Here is a 22,579-nt window from a genome sequence, read left to right on the forward strand (position 1 = left end):
TAGTATCATACCATCATAAAATATATGAGAAGAACATAACCCGTATTATGCCAACAACTGGTTTTAAATAAATGTGTTTATTTCCGATGCAAAGACCCTATGAGTGAATCAATATTAATACCAAAATATGGCATCTTTAATGATCTGACAACAGTATCGTACTATATCCCTTCTGAATAAGTCTGTTTAAAGGTTTGGTTAGCTTTTGAGGTGAATGCCGATAATTTTGTGCTTTGTAAAAAATATTACCATAAAAGATTGGTGTGAAATACCTGAATGTATAAGATGTCTGCATGTTGATGTATATTTATGCATGATGTTACTATTCCGATGATAGAATTTAGTAAAAGTTTTGATTAGTTTGTGATATCGAAAATCCTGGTGTAATAGTTTTCAGTAATACATAGATTTCTTTCGCTAAAATCTAATACGTTGTTACATACACGAGCGGTTCGTACAAGTTGAGATACATAAACACAATAAGATGGTGACAAGGGAAAGTCACCATCTAAAAATGGATAATGAATAATAGAAAATGAAAATCAACTCTTTTAACATAGGCGTGTTGTGTACTCTATTATTTGTATCTGAATTATTTGTAAAATGTGATATTCGAATACCATCAAAATTCCTACATTTATTTGATAAAATATGTTATATCAGTTTTTTCCCGTTTACATCAATTGTTACAAAACGAGGAAAGATCGTCTTTCGTGACCTCACGACACTGTTTACAATCTTGTTTAGATGGAGGACGATTGTTTGGTCGTTATTTCGAAAAGTTTTTAACCTCTCTGTCTAAGATGATATCGAGGTCCTCTGTTATGACATGGTCATAGGGTTCATATCTAAACTTTGACGATTCACAATCTCAAGTTGACGAAGTATTATTTTCCACATTGACGACTGATGTAACTGACTGCTTGATTGCGTTTAGCACATTTTCGGCATTGATCTCGATTAAATCTATTAGTATCTTAATTTTTTAATATAACATTTTACAAAAAAATGTCATTGAAAATCTTCAGATCTCCAGTACTAGCGTGGCAATGCAGCCTGAATATATGTAATTTGAGAACAAGAACATTTGCCATCAGGAGGTCCAGACTTATAATTCAGATTATAATATGCCTTGATTGATTGATTGGTGATACTTAATGTCACTTTAGCCGAAACTAGTGTGGATCCGGATAAAACCCTTTCCAAAGATCATCAATGTTTAAATAATCAGCAATAATTAACACATTTGAAGATACACATTAGAAAGAAACACAAAATTGCAAGCTCTTAAATTACCTGCTAATAAGAAACTAGTTAGTCATTTTCTAAATTCTAACTTGAAGTAAATTTTAGAATAAAGTTTGAAAACAAAATTTGATCCAAAATTTGTTTTACTGAATACCATGTATTCGGATTGTTTTTATTCACAGAATGTCTTGTATACCTGTACTAATCAGTTTTTACAAGCTGTTTAGAAGTTGGAAAATTTTTTTGATGCCCAACGGATTACATTTAACTTGTACCTTTCTGTTAAGAAAAAAGTAAAATCACAAAAATACTGAACTCCGAGGAAAATTCAATCGGAAAGTCCCTAATCACATGGCAAAATCAAATGACAAAACACATCAAACGAATGGACAACAACTGTCATATTCCTGACTTGGTACACAGCAAAAATTGCATACCCGTTTTTCATGCGTAAAACAGGCGTTTTACGTATGTTATAAAACGTACGTAAAACGCATATTGAGGACCACGCATGTAAAACGCCCGTTTGAAACGTATGAATTATGTATGTTTAACACACGTAATACGTGCGTGAACGTAAAACATGCGTTAAATGATTACGTAGAACGCCCGTTTTATGGGTAAACGCACGTTAAACGCCTGTTAATTTCTAGAAAATCATGTGTTTTACGTATGTTTTTTTTGTCCTCAACACCCGTTTTACGTATGGTTTTTTTTGTCCTCAACACCGGTTTTACGTATGGTTTTTTTTGGTCTTCAGCACCCGTATTTACATATGTTTTTTTGGTCTTCAACACCTGTTTGACATGTTTTTTTTTCTTCCAAAGCACCCATAATATGCTTGGTTTTTTGTTGTTGTCTACACCATTTAATGAATGTTTTTTTTGTATGGTATTGTTAACATTTTACCTGTTTAACATGTTTTTGTGTTGTCCACAACACCCAAATACATTATGATTTTTTGGAGGTTTTTTTTCTGGTTGGTAATGGATATACCTTAAATACATTATACTTGTCTTTTCTAATGTAAACACTAACAATTTGATTTTTTTTTACTTATATATTCAAGTAAACATATATAAATTAATGATTATATCATTGTAGTATTTAGTTGGTATCAAAATGACTACATTTAAATTTGATGGTGTTGTCTGTCCTTTTCAAACTTGATTGCCTCCCTTCTAGAACTGTTTTTGGCAAGGCATACATTTACTGTGTGCTATCTTACAATTAGAATGGGAGCACAATATTTTATGACATCCTATTCAAATGATCTATATTCATTCATAAACCTAAATCCATGGAAAAACCCTCACGAGAAAGATTATCAATTACCATTTAGAATGGACTATTTACCTTAAAGATGTCTTGGTTTTTATGCTAGTCTTATTGACGTAAACGCAACATCTCCTCTTGTATATTTATGTTACACTCAGAATATAATCTACTGAAAAGAATAGATTATGCTTAAGCCAATTGAAGAAGAGAAGGTACATGTATTAGGATAAGACATCATCTTTTTCTGTTGGTCATTGGAAATTGTGTTCACCACAATTGTGATTTGGATGGATTGATCGTCGGTTGGTTGGTTCTATGATAGAATTTGCAAAAAGACCCCAAAATATGATGGTCATATAAACCTTACAAATTTAGTTATTTCAATTCTATTTATTTAACAACTACATTTTTTTGGACGAGATATTTACAATCATACAAAATGTGTACCATAGTTCTTATTTCATTAGCATTATGTGTTCCTAATGTACTTGTGGTTGACATATATACACTCCAAGTTTACTCTGCCTTGCTCTTGGACTCTTGTTCACAAAACTGTTTAACTGTTAGTATTATTTAAGACTGTTCTCCTGTTTACAATATTATAATTTTTGCACATGAATTCCTTCATTTATTTGCACTTCTCCTTGTAAGATTCCAATGGTCATGATGATATAATCCTGTTGTTCATAATCAGTAAACATATCCTTCGAAAATTTTCTACAGCATCTGTAATGTAAAAACAAAAGAAGATGTATTTTGGTGGGCAGTCATTATTTTTTTAAATGGAATAACAAAGTATGAATATATATAGATGTTTGTCAAGATATGTCCTAAGCTTTTTTAAAACACAAGTGCAGACACTGAAGTGTCTCAACTGCTTTACTTTTTATCTCAAAACTGAAAAGTCTGATATATATCAGTGAATCACTGTCACACAATACACCAAATATAGCCTATTGCTGATATATCATATCTGAGTAACAGACCATTGCTCATTCTTGAAGGCTGTAAGGTCTCGTGTGGAGAGTTGTCTCAGTGGCAATCATACCATATCTTCTAATTTAATTTTTATACAAGTTAGAAATCTGAACATTGACTTATCGTTATGAACCATAATAATGAGGTCCAGGTCAGATGAACACTGTAGACAACACCTACACCATGCAATCATTCCTAGCTACACATATAGTTGATATATTGATTATAGTATCTGAGAAACAGACATAACCATGAAAACTTACACTGACCAATGAACCATGAACATGAGGTCAAGGTCAGATGACACCTGTCAAACAGACAGGTACACCTTACAATATTCCATACAATAAATATATTTGATCTATTGTTTATAGTAATACATATAGTATCTGAGAAATAGACCAAACCTCAAAAAATTAACATTGTCCTATGAACCATGATGAAACCTACCAGACAGACATGTACATCCTACAAATATACCATACACCATATATACAGGTGATCTATTGCTTAAAGTATCTGAGAAACCAACCAAACCACAAAAACTTAATATTGACAAATGAACCATAAATATGAGGTCACATCAAAAGTCTTACAACTAAAAGAAACACGATAGCAGTCAGCACAAAGACAAACAACGAAAACTGTAGAGTTGACAAAAACTAGAGGCTCTAAAGAGCCTGTGTCTCGCTCACCTTGGTCTACATGCATATCAAACAAAGGACACTCTACAACATTGTGGAGGAGAATAGACTTCATGACAAAAATCTTTATTTTGTTGATCTTGTATAAAATTAACTCTTAGTCTGTTTAGTTTCTCTCTATCTTCTTTACTTCTTGCTCAAAACACAATAGAGGGTAAAAAAATCCCCTTTTAAGGGCAATTACTTCTATGAAGAGTGACAGTCTACTAACTCTGTCGGCAAAATTTGACTTTTTAATAGATCTTGCCTTGCTGATCATTTTTGTGATTTGAAGTGTTTATTTATCTTTTATAATTTAAATCATACAAGGCATAAAAAACAATTTTCTTTCTAAATGTCATAGTTTTCATGGTAATAGTCAATAAAATGCTCCGCAGGGCGCAGCTTGATATGACCGCAGAGGTCGAACCCTGAACAGTTGGGGCAAGTATGGACACAACATTCAAGCTTGATACTACAGCTCTGAATTTGGATTGTGATTAAATATTTGACACAGCATAGGTTTCTGACACAGAATGAATGTGGTCTTAGAACTTAAAAATTTTAAATTGGACATTTACCTATTATGGTCCAATATCCAAAATCTAAATACATGATTAGATTCAGCATATCAAAGAACCCCATATATTCAATTTTTGTTGAAATCAAACAAAGTTTAATTTTGGACCCCCATTTGGACCAACTTGAAAACAGGGCCCATAATCAAAAATCTAAATACATGTTTAGATTCAGCATATCAAAAAACCACAAGAATTCAATTTTTGTTAAAATAAAACTTAGTTTAATTTTGGACCCTTTTGACCTTAATGTAGACCAATTTGAAAACGGGACCAAAAATTAAGAATCTAAATACAAGGTTAGATTCGGCATATCAAAGAACCCCAATAATTCAATTTTTTATGAAATCAAACAAAGTTTAATTTTGGACCCTTTGGACCTCAATGTGGACCAATTTAAAAACGGGGCCCAAAATCCAATAAAAAACAGCTGCGCCATGAGTGCATGATACGCCCGTTGTCTTGTGTGAGGATTTTTATGCAATAAGCATAAATAGTTTCTGACATACGGCGTGACATGCGAAAACCCCCTTTTTTTTTACAAAAAACTCAATATCTCTAAAATAAAATTTTTGAATCAAAACCAAAAAGTATACAGATCTTTAGATTAATATAACTAAGAAGTGTGTAAAATTTTAAGCAATAATCATAAATCATTTTAGAGATATGGTGCGACATGTGAAAAACCCCTCCCCCTTTTTTTACAAAATACTCATTTACTCAAAAATAAAATTTTGAATCATCACCAAAAAGTATACAGATCTTAAGGTTAATATAACTAAGAAGTGTGTAAAGTTTTAAGCAATAATCATAAACTGTTTTTGAGATACGGCGCGACATGTGAAAAACCCCTCCCCCTTTTTTAACAAAATACTCAATATCTATAAAATAAAATTTTGAATCATCACCAAAAAGTATACAGATCTAAAGATTAATATAACTAAGAAGTGTGTAAAGTTTTAAGCAATAATCATAAATTGTTTTTGAGATACAGCGCGACATGTGAAAAAAAACAGACACCTGTTTTAGTTACTAAGTCCCGTAACTCAAAAAGTTTAAATCTTATTTTCACCAAAAAGTATACAGATCGTTTGACCATCATAAGAAACAACTATGTTAAGTTTCATGAAATTTGAATAAGTCATTCTCAAGTTACGGTGCGACATGTTTACGCCGGATAGACAGACGGACAGACGGACAAACGGACGGACACCGGACATTTGTATACCATAATATGTCCCATCAAAAATTGACAGGCGTATAAAAACTTATTATATAGGTTAGATTCAGCATATCAAAGAACCCCATATATTCATTTTTTGTTGAAATCAAACAAAGTTTAATTTTGAACCCAGATTTGGACCAACTTGAAAACTAGGCCCAAAATCCAAAAACTTAATACACGGTTAGATTCAGCATATTAAATAACCCCAAGAATTCAAGAATAAAACCCCATTGAAATTGGTCAAGAAATAAGCAATTTATACAAAGTATTAGAAAAGTATTGTTTTTGGCCCCTAATTCCTAAACAGTTAGGACCATATAACCCCCAAAATCAATCTCAACCTTCCTTTTTTGGTATGGAACCTTGTGGTACAATTTCAGAAAGATCCATACACTTACACACAAGTTATTGTCTGGAAACTAGAAAAATGCTTATATGGACCCCTTTTTAGGCCCTTAATTCCTAAACTGTTGGGACCATAAACCCCAAAATCGATCCCAACCTTTCTTTTGTGGTTTCAAACCTTGTGTTTAAATTTCATAGATTTCTATTTACTTATACTAAAGTTATTGTTGGAAAACCAAATGTCTTCGGACGACGACGTGATAACAATATACGACCGCATAAAAATGAGAAAAAAATGTTTAATTTGTCATTTATTGGCAAAAATTCCTATAAGAATTTATCTAACAGTTTTGACGTATATGGACAATTGTTAGAGCTTATTATTCTGAACATTTTTGCTCCTTTCAAATTTTCTCTTATTTATTTAGTTTCAAAAATTAATAGACAAAACTTGCATTTTACCCCCTATGTTCTATTTTTAGCCATGTCAGCCATGTTGGTTGGTAGGCGGGTCACATTTTGTAAACTAGATACCCTAATGATGATTGTGGCCAAGTTTGGTTAAATTGGTCTCAGTAGTTTCAGAGCAGAAGATTTATGTAAAAAATTACAAAAATTTCCTTAAAATTGTAAAAAATTGACTATAAAGGTCAATAACTCCTTAAGTGGTCCATTATTTGTAGATCTTACTTTACTGAACATTATTGCTGTTTACAGTTTATCTCTATAATAATATTCAAGATAATAACCAAAAACTGCAAAATTTCCTTAAAATTACCAATTCAGGAGCAGCAACCCAACAATGGGTTGTCTGATTTGTCTCAAACTTTCAGGGCAGATAGATCACGACCTGACGAACAATTTTACCCCTGTCAGACTTGCTCTAAATGCTTTGGTTTCAAAGTTTCAGCCGCACTTCTGTACCCATTTTTAACCGAAAACCGAAGTAATCCTCCAACATTTTCATGTTGAATTGATACGGTTCCCCGGAAGGAAAAGCTCTTGACGTGTAAAAATCTGTTGTAAAATTGCTGAGAGCGTATCACAAAGTGTTTCAGTGTAAGGTCAATATATACCGTATTTGCTACGAAATAAAAATTAATTTTGCTGGGCAGACATGCAATGAGCATGCGTGCAATGACGGAAATGATGACGGCACGTAAATTTCAGAGCCGAACGCCATGAAGGACGGTCGATCCAAACTGGCTTTTTTGCAATTTTAATCCCCAAATACCCCCCAAAAGATCTTGAAATGAACACATAATAAACTATGCTGGTCATTACCCCTTTGTGGTATAAAACAATATTCGTGGATTTTATGTGAAAGAAGAAAACGCGACACCCAATTTCAACTCTATTCATTTAGTAATATAGATAAGCCAAAATCTACATTTTACCCCTATGTTCTATTTTTAGCCATCGCGACTATCTTGGTTGGCGGGCCAGGTCATCAGACATATTTTTTAACTAAATACCCAAATGATGATTGTGGCCAAGTTTAGTTAAATTTGGTCCAGTAGTTTCAGAGTAGAAGATTTTGTAAAAGTTTACAGACAACGACGAACCAAGGTCAGATTAATTCTGCCGGACAGAAATGCACATCATCTAAAACACCAAATACAGTTTAATTTAATATATAGTAAATGAAAAATTTTGTAGACATGTTTGGAAATTGTCTTTGAATAACTCCATATTTCCTATGTGTCATTTATATTTACCTAAAACACCATTTTCTTTTCTTTACAGTTTGTTTAATACCTATACTATAATGCAGAACTGATCATACACCAACGAACGTATTTAACAAACCTAAGAAAGAAAAAATAATAATAGTTTATACATTTAAGGAATGACTGTAATATTTTTTCTGTCTATGAAGAAATAACATAAAAAATGTGGTGCACACTGAATAACCCGCGTAGTGGATTATTTTAAAGTGTGCACCACATTTTTTTTGTTATTTCGAATAGACAGAAAAAATATTACAGTCATTTCTTATAATTTAATTCTTAATTCCATTTTAAACCGGAGAAAATCATGAAAAAACGTTGATGACATCAAGGTCACATGACAAAATTATGTCTATGAGCTGATAAACAAAACAAAGTCAGCCAATCTGAAGACGCGTTACATCCAAAATTAAATTATTATTATATAAAAAAAGTTTAGAATTTTATATCCCTTAAATAGATGGTTCCTGTTTAACTGTTACAGCCTTTAAATAGTATACGTGTGGCTCACCTACATGAATCCTTGTGCATCTGTTATTAAACATGTCGCCTCTTGTTTTTGGTGGGTTAATGTTATTCAGTCTATTATAATAAGTTTTCTAAATAGTGATGTGTGGACTTTTTGGTTGTTTTTTTTTTTGCAAGACATCAGTTTCTCTTCCACTTAGGCCAAACTAAAAAGTATGTGTATTTACTGCCACATGCTGAAAAAAAAATAGGGTAGGTAGGTAGGGACTTTTTTTTATTTTTAATATTTTTTTTACATTGAGTCTATGGGAGCAACATTGTGACTTTAACAGTGCGTAATCAAAAATGGTCAAAAAAACTTTGGGGTAGGGGATAAAAATTAGGGTAGGTAGGGGTACAGTAAACACACATACTTTTTTGTTTGGCCTTATGAGTTTTGAATGTCCCTTTTATTTCTTCTGTATCATCATGATCATTCATTTTAAGATCAACAACTCATATATGGAAGGAGTTCATAGACAATTTTTGTGCTGTTAAGTTATGGTATTGGTAGACTTTGCAATCAAATTTGGAGTTAAACAACAGTTTTACAGTATATAAAGTCTTACGACCAACTATAGCAAGTTTTCCCCAAATTGCTAAAATCAAGATTTTAAGGTAATTTTCATTTCAGCTATTTGACCTTATGGCCTATATGTTGATCTTGTCTTTTTGATCATTTTTGCTATTCATAGTTTCTCACTATCTATTCAAGTTTTAAGATAATGGGCAAAAACCAAATAAATTGTTAAAAATCACTTGATTTATCCTAATAAGAGTTGACTGATCCATTTCCACCATACATGTATGGAGGTATTTGTAGATAATTTTTTGTATTCAAAAGTTGCCCTCTATCTTTTGCCAAAAGGGTGGGGGGACATATTGGAACCCTGTTCTTTTGTTGGACTTTTTCTGTAATTGTGTCCATACTACCCTAATCTATAAACCCAATCCAGACCCTCATAAGTGGTTAAAATTCTTATACAACTGCATACATTTTGTACCAAACATTATTGACCTGTATGAGTAGTGGTTCCCATTGAGCCGACCTAATAACCGTTGTTGACCTGTCAACACAAGGCCTTGGCAAGCAACAGCATGTCCAATTATTAATATTGTTTTTTTCCCCTTCTCTGATGCAAGGCAAAATGACATACATTTTTCAATCACCAAGAGGAAATGAGAATTTACATGACAAATTGACATGATTGATAGCTACTGCTTATGATTGTTTGCTACAATACAGTATCTAATACTTACCAATTTCAGTTGTTGGAAGAGTGATTGGCACTGAAAAATTACAAAAAGTTAAATTTATTTTAATGCATATATATACATGTACAAATAATTAGCATAATCTGCAAATATTTTTACAAAATTTACTTTATTTTTAAAATAGATGGTGGCTTAGTTAAATTACTGATATTTTTAATATACCAGTCCCTACAATAATGTTTATGTTGTACATCAAATCTATCTCAGCATACTCAATCTAGTTAGTTCAGTGGGTAAACATGTGTACAAAGTATCATGTTGATGTCACTCTGATGGTCACATGATAATGACATGATGCGTTGATGTGACCATCAGGTGGATAGTTGTCTCATTGGCATTCATATTGCATGGCATGCTGCATCTCCTTATTTTGATATTAGCATGGTATTTTTTTTTTTAGGAGATTTATATCAATTTGACAATTCTAAAAAAAAGTTTAAACTTCAAAATGTGGTGGCTTTTTGGCATTGCAGTTTTGTAGATTTACACCATGTACACATGAACAGGTCTTCCTGATATTTTTTTGTCATTTTCATTGCTCCACGAGTCATCTTCCACATTCAGATGAAGGATTCATTTTGTGATTATAAGCATCAGTTTCATAACATTTGTATGAGACATACTAAAGTTAAAGAACAGAAACTACAGATTCAGCCCTTTTTTTTTAATAAAAGGGGCATAACTCATGAACGGTACAAGTGACACCACCCAATTTGTGGTAATAAGCATTGTGTATAAGTTTCATAATATTTAGTTAAGACAAACTTAAGTTAGATTACAAAAACGAAAAAAAAATAGAATTTTTTTTTGTTTATACGAGACACAACTCATGAACGGTAAAGGTGACGCCACCCAATTTTGATCTTGATCTGTGTTTTGTGGTAATAAGCATATAGTGAATAAGTTTTATAACATTTGGTTGAGGCAAACTAAAGTTAGGAAACGGAAACCAATTTTGGGGATGTACGGACGGACAGGACAGACAAGGGCAAAACTTAATATCCCCTTCGCTACAGTGATGGGCATACAAATAGTATTCTCCAGTTTCATGTGTCTGTCTGAAATGGGAAAAGTCAGTGTATCCCAAACTCTGTCTGACTGACAAAATGTTTTTAGTAGAAAAACGTAAAATTTCTGTTTCATTCAGACAAACCCCAAAATAGTTTGCCGAAGACTGCAGGAACCTCATCACTGTGTGCATTTTCTTACATTTCAATGTATTAATATTCTTCAAGGATTATGGTGGTAAAGGTAGTATGCAAGAAATATGTCTATTATTGAGATTTAATTATATCAGGATAGATACTAGGCCTAAGGCCAAATAAAATAATATGTGTGTTTCCTATTACAACATCTTTGAAAAAAATAGGGTAGGTAGGTAGGGAATTTTTTTTATTTTACAATTTTTTTTTTACATTGAGTCTATATGGGAGAGAAATTTTGATTTAACAGTGCTTATTGAAAAATACCCACAAAACTTTAAGGTAGGCTATTTCTTCGCTAAAAATATAGGGTAAGTAGGGAAATTTGGCCTTATACATATTATGAAGGCATTTTTTTTTTAATCTGTTATAATCATATATTACATCTGAGTGGCAGAACTTTTTATAAGGGGGGGGGGGAGGGGAGGGGGCACTGAGTGACCTAAAGGGGGGGGGGGGGGGGGCTCCAGTCATGCTTCAGTTATTCCCTATATAATCAACAAAATTTTTCCCACAGAAGAGGGGGGCCTGGGCCCCCCGCCCAGGATCCGCCTATGATCATGTATATGATATCCATATATATAGTCCAAGTTGTTACATAGCATATATATAAATATTAAAGATGTGGTATGATTGCCAGTAAGACATTCACAACTCTACACAAGTGACCAAATGACACAGAAATTAACAACTATATGTCACCGACTGTACAGCCTTAAAGAGTAAAACCCAAACTGCATAGACACTCTGTTTACCCCACCCTTTTCATATAATTTAGATTTTTAAAATTTATACTTTCCCATATTGGTTTGGGTTTGTGAAATCCAGAAAATATTACCTTGTCCTTTCACCTTTGCTAGGAGCGCAGATTCCTTATGTATTGTTTACTTACGCCAAGTTACGACAAGACTTACGGCTTTGACAGGGCTTTTCATATTATAACTGATAAGTAATGGAAATAATTTCTGACTTTGACAAAAACCATTACCACCCTTTGAAGGTTGCTCCCTACTATTTTTCATATAAATATCATTATCTGATTCAGTTTATAAAACATTAATGCCATTTAAATATATATTTTTTTATTTAAAAATAAAAGGAGGGCGAACGAACACATGGCGAAAATATCATGCCATAAGGACGAACGGACTTGACATCGTTTTCAACGGTCTTGTTATGAATGTTTGTTTTGTTTGTATATAAATATATGGAAACGCTGATTGACTACGTTTCAACATATCATTCAACATACTTAATGAATGTAGTGTGTTTGTTTAAGTGATTTGAGTGATCTACCCATTTTTTTACCAAAATAAATTATCTCAATATCTGCCTCTTGTTGCATTAGCTGTTCTGTTCACAAGACAAGTCGTCCCCATTTTTGAAGTTGAAAAGCCTTCTTCTCATCTTGGACTGCTTATTTTATGCCATTTCCAATGTTTGAATTCAAATGTCCGTGTATGTTTGTATAGCAGGTACAACATTTCTAATGAACAATCGGGCACAGCGTCCTTGTTGTCGTCTGCGTCATAACATCTAGATCTTTCCGGCGTTTAAAAATGAAAACCGAATCCGGACTAAATTTCCCGATTACGTAACTGGGATTCCCGCTGAAGCATTTTCATTATTTCTATATTCCGTTAACTTATTAATCAAGTCTTAATGTTTTTAGTATTGTAAATACTGCATTTTCATGACAATACAGACTGGACTCGGAAATAGGCAATCTCGATAAAAAATAAACATTTGATAATAACGTTTATATAGGTAAATTGCACCGTGCTATCTTAACGTTTTTTCCCCCCTATTATTGGGTAAACGGAAATGTGCTAAAAATATCGGTCATAATTTTGCGAGATTTGATATAAAAATGATCTACATATCACATACATAAATATGCTATTGGGAATCTTACTGTATTCTTTTGTAAGTTCACATTTCAAATAAGTTCCAAAATGAGGGGGGGGGGGGGGGGGGGGGGTCGGACCTTTATCGGGACTCCGTGATCGGGTGTTTTTAAGCTCGGGATTTCGGGATTGATCCTTTCGGGATCCGGGAATTCTTTTATCGAATTTTGGGATGTCGGTATTTAAATTTCTTTAAATTCGGGACCTCGGGATTTCATGCTTTTAAGCCCCCATCAAAATGAACTTAAAAATATTCATGTCTCTGGTACAGGTCATTCTTTCTTTAAAATTAACATAACTATAGGTACTGAAATTCAGTGAATATGTTATATTAAAATAGGTACATTTTTTGGCAAAAATTGCAAACCCCCTTCCGTGTTTATTTTGTAGATGCATTCTTGTTAACTTTATATAATTTTGAATCCATACACACCAAGACACATAACTTTAAATAAGCCCTCACGGTCCCAGATTCTGAAATGAGGACCCATGCATTCTTAGCAAAACAGTATGAGTGGGGTTCATGTATAAACATAACGATACGGCCATCATTAAAGTTCTTCCATCGTTATGATTTTAAACAATCCCTATGTTTTTAATCATGATACTTGTCAAAAGCATCAGGATACTTAGGGAGCTACCGTTTGATTTATTTTTAGGGGGGGGGGGAGGGGCTAGGATGAAAAATGAAAAATTTTGTCCTGCATTTTTTTTTAGTTGCAATCTCTGTCCTGCCTTTTTATTTTTCACACTATTTCGGTCCTGCCTTTTTTATTCGTTTATCCTGTGTCTTTTTTTTACATAAATTGTCATCCTGCCTCTTTCACTGAAAACTCCTGTCCTGCCTTTTTTCAAACTTCATCCTAGACCCCCCTACTTTGACATATATTGGTTTACTTTTACAAATTGTGACTTGGATGGAGAGTTGTCTCATTGGCAGTCATACCACATCTTCTTATATCTATATATTGGCAAATTATAAGATCAAGAAGCATATTTCTAGGATAAGGAAAAAAGTCGAAAGTAAGGGGTACTGGAATAAGCAAGTGTAGGAACAAATGGAAAAAAAATATCTATCCTGAAAAAAATCCTCCTTTTCTACTGGCATTTCAAATGGTCGATCGTCTCCTAATGAATATAAAAAAACATAATCTTATAGCTTGAATAAAAAGAATGGTGTATGCTCCCAAATGCCGCTGACCCTTGGGGGGACACGGGGTTCAAACAACGACCCCCTAAAACCAAAAATTATAAAGTTGAGATTCAGATTGATGTTTGACTATCAAAGCCATAGCCTAATGTTAAGACAAAAAATGCCACTTTGGGTGATATTCTGGCTACATTGAGACCTTGCACCTTATTCCACGGAGTAAGCCTGAGCCTACGATCAATATTTTTTTTGAAGGGGTGACATTGTAGAAGACCAAAACATTGGCAGATTTTATGCTAAAAATGATGTATCATACGTTTCCAATCAAAGGGGGCGTATATGCCCTCTACGCCACTGTATTAAGAATTATTTACAAAATCATACACTCATTCGATTTTAATTGAGACAAAATGAATAAAGATAAAAACAAAGAATAGCAATTATTTTTTTGGGGGTTACGGTCTCATTAACGTATTAACCACATATCTCCTTTTATTCATATTTCTAATAAAACATGAAACTTTAGTATAACAATTGTTTCAGTTTCCGAAAGAGCGTAAAGACAATTGGCAAATGTGCAGAAATTATGAAAGTATTTGCAATTAAAAAAAAAGTTCCCCGGGCGGATCTAGGGGGAAGGGGATTCAGTGGAACCCCCCCTTTTTTTAACGATCAATGCATTTGAATGGGGACATATGGTTAGAACCCACCCCTTTTTTTCCATGATTGGGCCTGAACCCCCTATTAAAAATGGCTGGATCCGCCTCTGCTAAATAATTCATAATTAAGAGGGCTCGAGGTCACATGAAACATTGTTTTGCCTTTCTGAGTCCAGTTCACTTTCATGACCATCCAGTAATTTATACATATAAAGATACTGAACAGAAATTACTGCAAATATTAGACCGTTCAGAAGACCAGTCAACGTACCCCATCCCCCAGAAATATATTTACTAACTGCGATTATAAACAGAATAAATTAATATAAGACCATGCAAATATCACATCCACATGTCCTTCTGATCCCTTCTGGTAAAATGAGAATAGATTTGAAAAACCAAAGGCGGATCTAGGGGGGGTGCTTACCGTTGAAAAACAAAAATATATTCCTAATATATTTTGGAATAAAACCTTTAGCTATGATGATTTCTCCATTTCATAATGACTTATAAATATCTGATGCATTTATCTGACCACAGAGGTTTTAAAAGCATCTGTGAAAAAACAAAAACATCTTTTAAATAGTTTCTGATCAATTGTTACTTATTATATATATATGTCTCTGATAATGTTAATAAATTTGCTGATAATTTCTGAGTGTCCTTAAATTTTTGGTAACTTGTTCCTTTTCAAATTATTATTTACTGTCAAAGAGAATATTGTGTTCGTCTTTTACTTTTCTCTGCATGTAAAATCTTATAGGTAGAGGCTATGTTTCGCTCCCCTGTACCAATTTATCCCTTTGGAAGAAAAAAAGATCCAAGTTGGGATGCTCTCTGTTATGCTTCCCACATTAAACAGTGAAACTTTTTTTGTTCTGAGTGTATAAATATTGTTAAAATGGTAATTAAACCAGTTGCTTAATCATAAGGTCAGGATTGGGTAAGGCGGTGTTAACTTGTAGTACCTGACTATCACTATCAGACATAAAGATACATATATGTGTGTGTGTGGGGGGGGGGGGGGGGGGGGCATATATTGTATTATACATGTTATATGTGACAGGCTCTTGTAGTCTTGGTAGTACATATATTTTTAGTGTTCTGGCCATTCTTTCCCAATTAGTTTACTCCACAAATAAAGTCTCATTGCCATCTTCTAACTGCTCAATAATTTAAAAAGGGGGGGGGGGGGGGGGGGGAAGGCAATGAGAAATAAAACAAATTTATATGAATATGAGTATGATTTGTAATCAGTTATAGAAAATATTATTTAAAATTAACTCCCATTGACTCAGCAGTTGCATCTAACCTTGGTGGAAATGATTCTTACCAAACAACAAGATCTATAATAAGATTATTTATATAATACTAGTATCACAGACCATAGATGTAATGGGTATTACATCTATGCACAGACAATTTTACATTGTAATACAGTTGTACATTATACATGTACTTGTATGTCTCTGTAACTATACCTTTTAAGTAAAATAAAATTAATCTGGAGAAACAAGGACAGTTTGAAAAGATAATTTTTTTTAATTGTGGAATAAAAATTGGTAATTTATATGTTTAAAATTTGTGTGAAATTTCTCATGTAAAACAAATGTTTTACTTTTTCACATTGATTTCTTTGATTCATATGAAAATAAGGAGATGTGGTATGATTGCCAATAAGATAACTTCACCTGAAAATTTGCACATGCATTTTTAAAATTCTTGATTCACATGTATGTACATTTAATGTGTAAGTTTTAAGTTTAAATAATACATACAATAGCTTTTCAAAGGAGGATGTTGTTCTAAAAGGTTTAACAGGAACAGATAATTTTAATCATTATGCAAATATTCATGTTTGCAGTATGCTGTTGTTATTTTTTTATCAGCTTATACGCTATTTATAAATATGCTCTTAAAAATGAAAAGCAATGGAAAATAAATTGTGAAAAAAATAACCTAACCAATTTGACGTGAAATTCTCTTGAAGTTAAATGTTTAATTGATGTTAAATAAGTTTTAATTTGAGAAAAAAAGGTCGGCAACACAAAAATATATAATGAAAACACACGTAAAACACATGTAAAACATGTGTTTTACGTGCGTTTATAAAACATACGTTTTACGTACGTGATGTATTACGCCCGTTTCTAAACAGGCGTTTTACACCCGTTTTGGAACAGGTGTTAAACGCATGTTGGCTCAAACATGCGTATTCCATACGTAAAACGTACGTTTTACAGACGTTATTTAAAACGTACGTAAAACATGCGTTGCACTTTTTGCTGTGTACAGGCATTTTCAAATGTAGAAAATGGTGGATTGAACCTGGTTTTATAGCGCTAAACCTCTCACTTGTACGACAGTTTTATCAAATTCCAGAAATGTACTTACCTGCTCTGCACATGATCTCAAAAACTGTTCCTCAGTGTCCGTCGAAAAATATGTTGAGACGGGGATGACCCATAATAATTTTCCAAATGTTAGATCGATTGACCTGTTCTTCAAATCTTCCATTGTCAGATTAATAAATGCAGTGATAAACTTTTTGAAAACGTCACAAGCAGGTAATGATTTACCGGTCGCATCCATCAATATCAAATCCCTGTTGAAATGCTGTACCATAAAATGAAGCATTGTTTAACTTTAATAACTTCAAATATGCAAATGCATGTTAATAAAACATTATCAAAGTCCGAAACAAGAAATCAGTAAACATGGTAAAAGACAGAAAAGAACAAACATGACAAATGTTGTCAGTAATTCATTAAAATTTAGCACGACGTGGATCAAAACAACTATTGGTCATCACACGATAAAGCACAATCATAAAGTGGTGTTGCTAAACGGAGAAAACGGAATACTATAGGGATTGAGAAAAAGTACGAAAATAAAAAAAAAAGACTGAAATCACAAAATCACAAAACATGAATTTTGGAAATAGGATAGTAAATATCAAAGAAAATAGCAAAACGTTTTGGAAATACATAATAGGTTAAAAACAAACAGAGCATGTATAGTTCATCTAGGTATATGTGCATTCCTTTTCGTTAATACATGTATTACAGTTGCAAAAAATAACTATGTAATGTTATCAATTATTTGGCCAAAATCATCGATAAAAAATACCAAACAGATACATTTATAGAAGTTTGAAAAAGCCTCAGACACAGCCTAACATGAGCTACTAAAATCGAAAATCAAACAACTACAAGATATCAGGCAAAACATTATGTTGGAAAGACACATTACTATGCTACCACAAGCAAAGATCCGTTGTAAATTTGACAAAATATAACATGTATAACTGGTCGATGGTTGATTCTGAAGTACATGTACCTCAATGCACTGACCTGGGTACTGTGTTCTGCATATCAATGATACATATATTTTGAGTATATGGATGTTTTGTCAGTCGAAACAACCAAATGATCTGAAGCGTAATTTAAAATAAAGTATCTTATTCGTCACAAAAAAAAAAAGAAAAAAAAAGAGAATTTTAGTTTTTTAGTTTTTTTGACAAAACACTGCTTTAAAATCTACTAATATAGACAAGGGTAATTTTCAAATTTCAACATTCTTTTAGTACGAATGAATATACATACATTGCTACGGTAATGATCTCAATTATAGTAATGCTTAAAACATGATACTGAACAAATGACAATATTTATAGTTGTATTATAATAAAATAACGTTCACGTCTAATTGAATTGGACTGAATTTTTAGAGAAGAATTAAGCGGCATGATATCAAAAGCACTGTAGAAAGTTGATTTCGAGATCATAAGACATGACTACGGAAGCTATAAAAAGAAATGATGTAAGTTGTATATCATTAACTGTTTTTGGCCAGTTTCACCAATTCGTATTTATTGATATTAAAATCTAGGTGAGCATATCTTAATGCTTATCCTACGTTACTACCACCATTGTACTTCAGTATTGTAATCGGTCGAGAAAGGCTTTATATAGTGAGTGAGTTTGTAGAGTGTTACATACGAAATAGTGTGTTTTAAAAATTATATGTCTAGTTCACAGGTTTCCTTATCTGTTGTTGTACATAATTGATTGACCTATCGGGTTTCTCTTGCATTTTCTTTCCATTAAACAAGAAAAATAGCACAAAATCACCAATGCAAAACAACACAACAAGCTACCTCACATCACAAGCACTAATTCATAGCAATTAGAAAAGAAACAAAGATAAACATAATGAAACACTTTCCCCAACAAGGAATTCTTCACAACTTATGTTATATGAAAATCAGAAAACTCAAACATACTATACTGAATCGCAAGAATGACGTAGTTCATGGTTTCAAGTGCACGAGTAGTACATAAAAAATGAAATAATTGAACAATTGCAAGTAGTTAATGCAAATACATTATATACAATATGCATGCCCTTCTTAAATACTTTAAAAGCGGAGGCTCATTCTCTCTCTTTTCATTTATTTCAATACTTTGTGTTTCATTTTTTTCATAAATGTATTTCCTTTCTTGTAAACGTGTGATATGCTATATCCAAATTGCCTCTGTAAATAAATAACCCCTCTCCAAAAAAACACAATAAAAAACTACGTTAATTTTTTTCTGTTTTATTTGTCGTTTCCGTTCTGTATTCTGTTTCCGCCTTTTAGCAACACCCACTGTATATCTGTATAGTAAGCTTTAAAAGGCTCGACATAACAAAATGATGTTTTCAGATATATGAAGACGAAAAATTTGAATGTTTTCAATCGGCGCATATAATGAAGATGTAAAAAAGGAACAGATAAGACTTATGTTATAAATAGAAATTTTACTAAAATAAAAAAATAACCTTTTCGGTTATAAATCCTCGGAAAAAAAAAGTACTCATCTTGTTCTTCGTCTGAACATAAATTTTCAAATGTAATTTCTGCTTCATAGCCAAATTATTTCAGCTCTTTGTTTTTGTCTAATAGGAGAGATGTCGGAATTTTAAGTGACAACGGTGGACCACGTCGGGGTTTCCAACCTTGGTTGCTACATGTATGAATGTTCAGTGGATTAGTTTCAAAAGCAGATTTTGATGAAAAGCGTATCCGCTATACGTAGTTCCAAAATCCAGAGCTGCAACTGCTTCATAGTTTGACCGATCCATCATATTGCTTTTTACCTGCAAGTATTTAGTTTTAAAACAGTTAATTCACAAATGGACACTCATGTATCATCGCATCGACTATGTTACAAACGTTTGTCACATTGTCTTATTTAGAATGATATTTTTGCATGGCTAAAAACTTAAATACATGTATATATCAACTATAGCAGACAGCTGCATATCTAATTATTGTTGTAGATACTGATTCAATATTTCTGAATTAGATTTCAAATCAAAAGCAGTAGAGGACCGTAAGGAAAATTAAAAAAAAAACACCAAAAAAAAAAAAACAACATGATTTTAAAAAAATGAATAAAAGTAGAAGCAGTTAAATGATGTTAAAATCTCGTAAATTCAATATTCCGTACAATATGATAGGATACATGTATGTCTAATTATCTGCAATTTGTATATTCTCTTTGATCTTACTGCCTAATATTTGTTCGTTTTAGTTTGTAATTGTTATATTTATATTTTCAAACAAAAATCATTTTGTTAAGACAAATTTACCGATGAAAAGAATAATGACATTATATTTTTTGATATAATTGATATGAATTGCTTATCCCAGATGAGCAATCTACTTCCCCTGAACTCAGATATTTATTTTAGTCTTCATAATCAAAACAATGTCAACAAAATTGCTATATTTCTTGTTCAAATCACACTTTTTTGTTTTTTCTTCTACAATAAATAGTTTCTAGGGAACGAATAGAACTGTTAATGTTCTATTATATTTTATTTATCACTCCATTTCGTACAAACAGCTATTACGACAATTATTCCATGTAAACAAAATCCCATTATGATTTTTCTTCAACAGTACAGCATTCACAACAACACAAAAAAAAACGCACGAATAGATAACAATATTCATTAGTCACCATTTTCAGATCCATATACATATAGAATTACAGATATTTCCATTTTTGTAGGTTATTTTTGCAGAAAGTAACACTTTAATTCTAGATTTTCCTCCTAAATTGATACATAATTAGTAAAAAAAGGACAACACGCATTAAAGTATGAGTGTCACACCTACTACGTGACCAACTCAACCAATCAACATAAAAACATTAAATAGATGAAAGCCAACTTTGGCAAAACAAAGTACTTTTGATGTTTCTGTTTACTAAAACGGCATGTAACAATTATATTTCCAAAAATACAACTTTTGATGGAAATTAGAACTACGAGCCCAAGTATTCTTGGCTATGATTTGGCATTAAAATTCTATGGTAGATCTACTACATGATATTCTCATCAAATCTTTTCAGGAAACCAGCGTGTTGGTTTAGTATTAGATAACTTCTGCCAGGTCATCTGTCCTTAATTGACTGCATATATGCATATAAAATTTGATACTTGTGCATGCTTGACACATTTCTAGTTACAAAGTAGTTCAACTTTATCTAAAATGGTGGTAGAATTGATCATGATTTCGAATTGGTTGTTATTTACGTGACCAAATTTATCAAATTGTGGGTTCCCAATGCTTTTCATCCTCGTCGTTTGAATTTTTTTATTCGAGTATCATTGATGAGTCTTTTGTACACAAAACTCGGGTCAGTTGTTCGAAGTAGAACCCTGCTATCTATGGTGAGATTTAAAAACTTGGATGTACTTTGGTTTGCGTTAAGTTTCTCTGTAATTGACTTTACAGCGACTTTCTTATTCTTAATCTTATTTAAAGAAGATGAGAGATTTCTTTTTTGCATAACATTTGCGTATATAAATCGGATATCTAACTAGATGGAAGTATTATTTTTCTTAAAATCAGATTTAAAAGATTTCCCTAAAACGTTATCGAAAGCATGAGTAAAATTGCGATTTGTTCATTACTGTAATTAGTTTCTTTAAAGAAAAAGGATACAAAGGAAGCAAATTTAAGCCATGAATCGAAGGAAGCAAGATAAAACCAGGACCGAAACATAACGACAATTTATGGTTCAATATTCAAATGGAGACTGTTTTCACCTTCACCTTTAAACAAACACAAATGCAGGTGACTTTTTTTAGTTTTTTCTACATGACTTCAAACGATTATTTTGTCTTCGAAAAAAAAACATATTTTTTTACTATTTTCAGATCGTTTGTTCTTCAAAGACCCCTTATTGTATTATTGATAGTTAATCTCTTGCTAATATTGACACTAATCAACATACTTTCTAAACATAGATAAGCAAAATGATCGTTTTTCATACATATCGGTATTTCGGGCAACTGCAAAACTTTCAATAGAAAGCTGTTTTCCAGAACAATACACATAAGTTGCATTATAAAATTATGACATTATATCAAATAAAGCATACATGTTTTTGGCTGGCATATAAAATCCCAAAGACGTTTTTTGCTTCCGGATTGCTTTTTGTTGTCATTTGTTGGAGTATTTGTTCAATAAGATTCATATGATATTTGAAAATGTTCTCTTAAAAGAAGCAGAAAGAGGTATTTTTTTTAATTTTAGCTAAATTTTTAAATATTGATTTTTTACCTTTAACCATGATTTAACGGCAGTTGCACCGTAAGAGTTTTTGACGACCGAGTAAAACAGAAAGTACAGATAATAAGCTTTCGAATCATATATAATATAGCCGTTTGTTAGATTGATGCATTAAAGTCCTAACAAAGAATCACTCGCCTATATGTGTTTTGATTGTTTGATTATTTGTTGGTCACGCACCACC

The 22,579-nt window shown here is 32.4% G+C and overlaps 1 long non-coding RNA gene across 1 annotated transcript; it reads right to left on the reverse strand.

Annotated features, from left to right (window-relative positions):
• Positions 1-2,896: 2,896 nt before the first annotated feature.
• Positions 2,897-12,854, reverse strand: LOC127718475 (uncharacterized). Its single transcript, XR_007989857.1, has 3 exons — positions 12,358-12,854; positions 9,833-9,862; positions 2,897-3,252 (listed from the first exon to the last, which is right to left on the reverse strand). It is a non-coding gene; the product is annotated as an uncharacterized LOC127718475 (long non-coding RNA).
• Between the last annotated feature and the right edge of the window lie 9,725 nt (positions 12,855-22,579).

This window comes from Mytilus californianus, unplaced genomic scaffold (assembly GCF_021869535.1).
Source record: "Mytilus californianus isolate M0D057914Y unplaced genomic scaffold, xbMytCali1.0.p SCAF_10, whole genome shotgun sequence".
Lineage (NCBI taxonomy): Eukaryota > Metazoa > Mollusca > Bivalvia > Mytilida > Mytilidae > Mytilus > Mytilus californianus.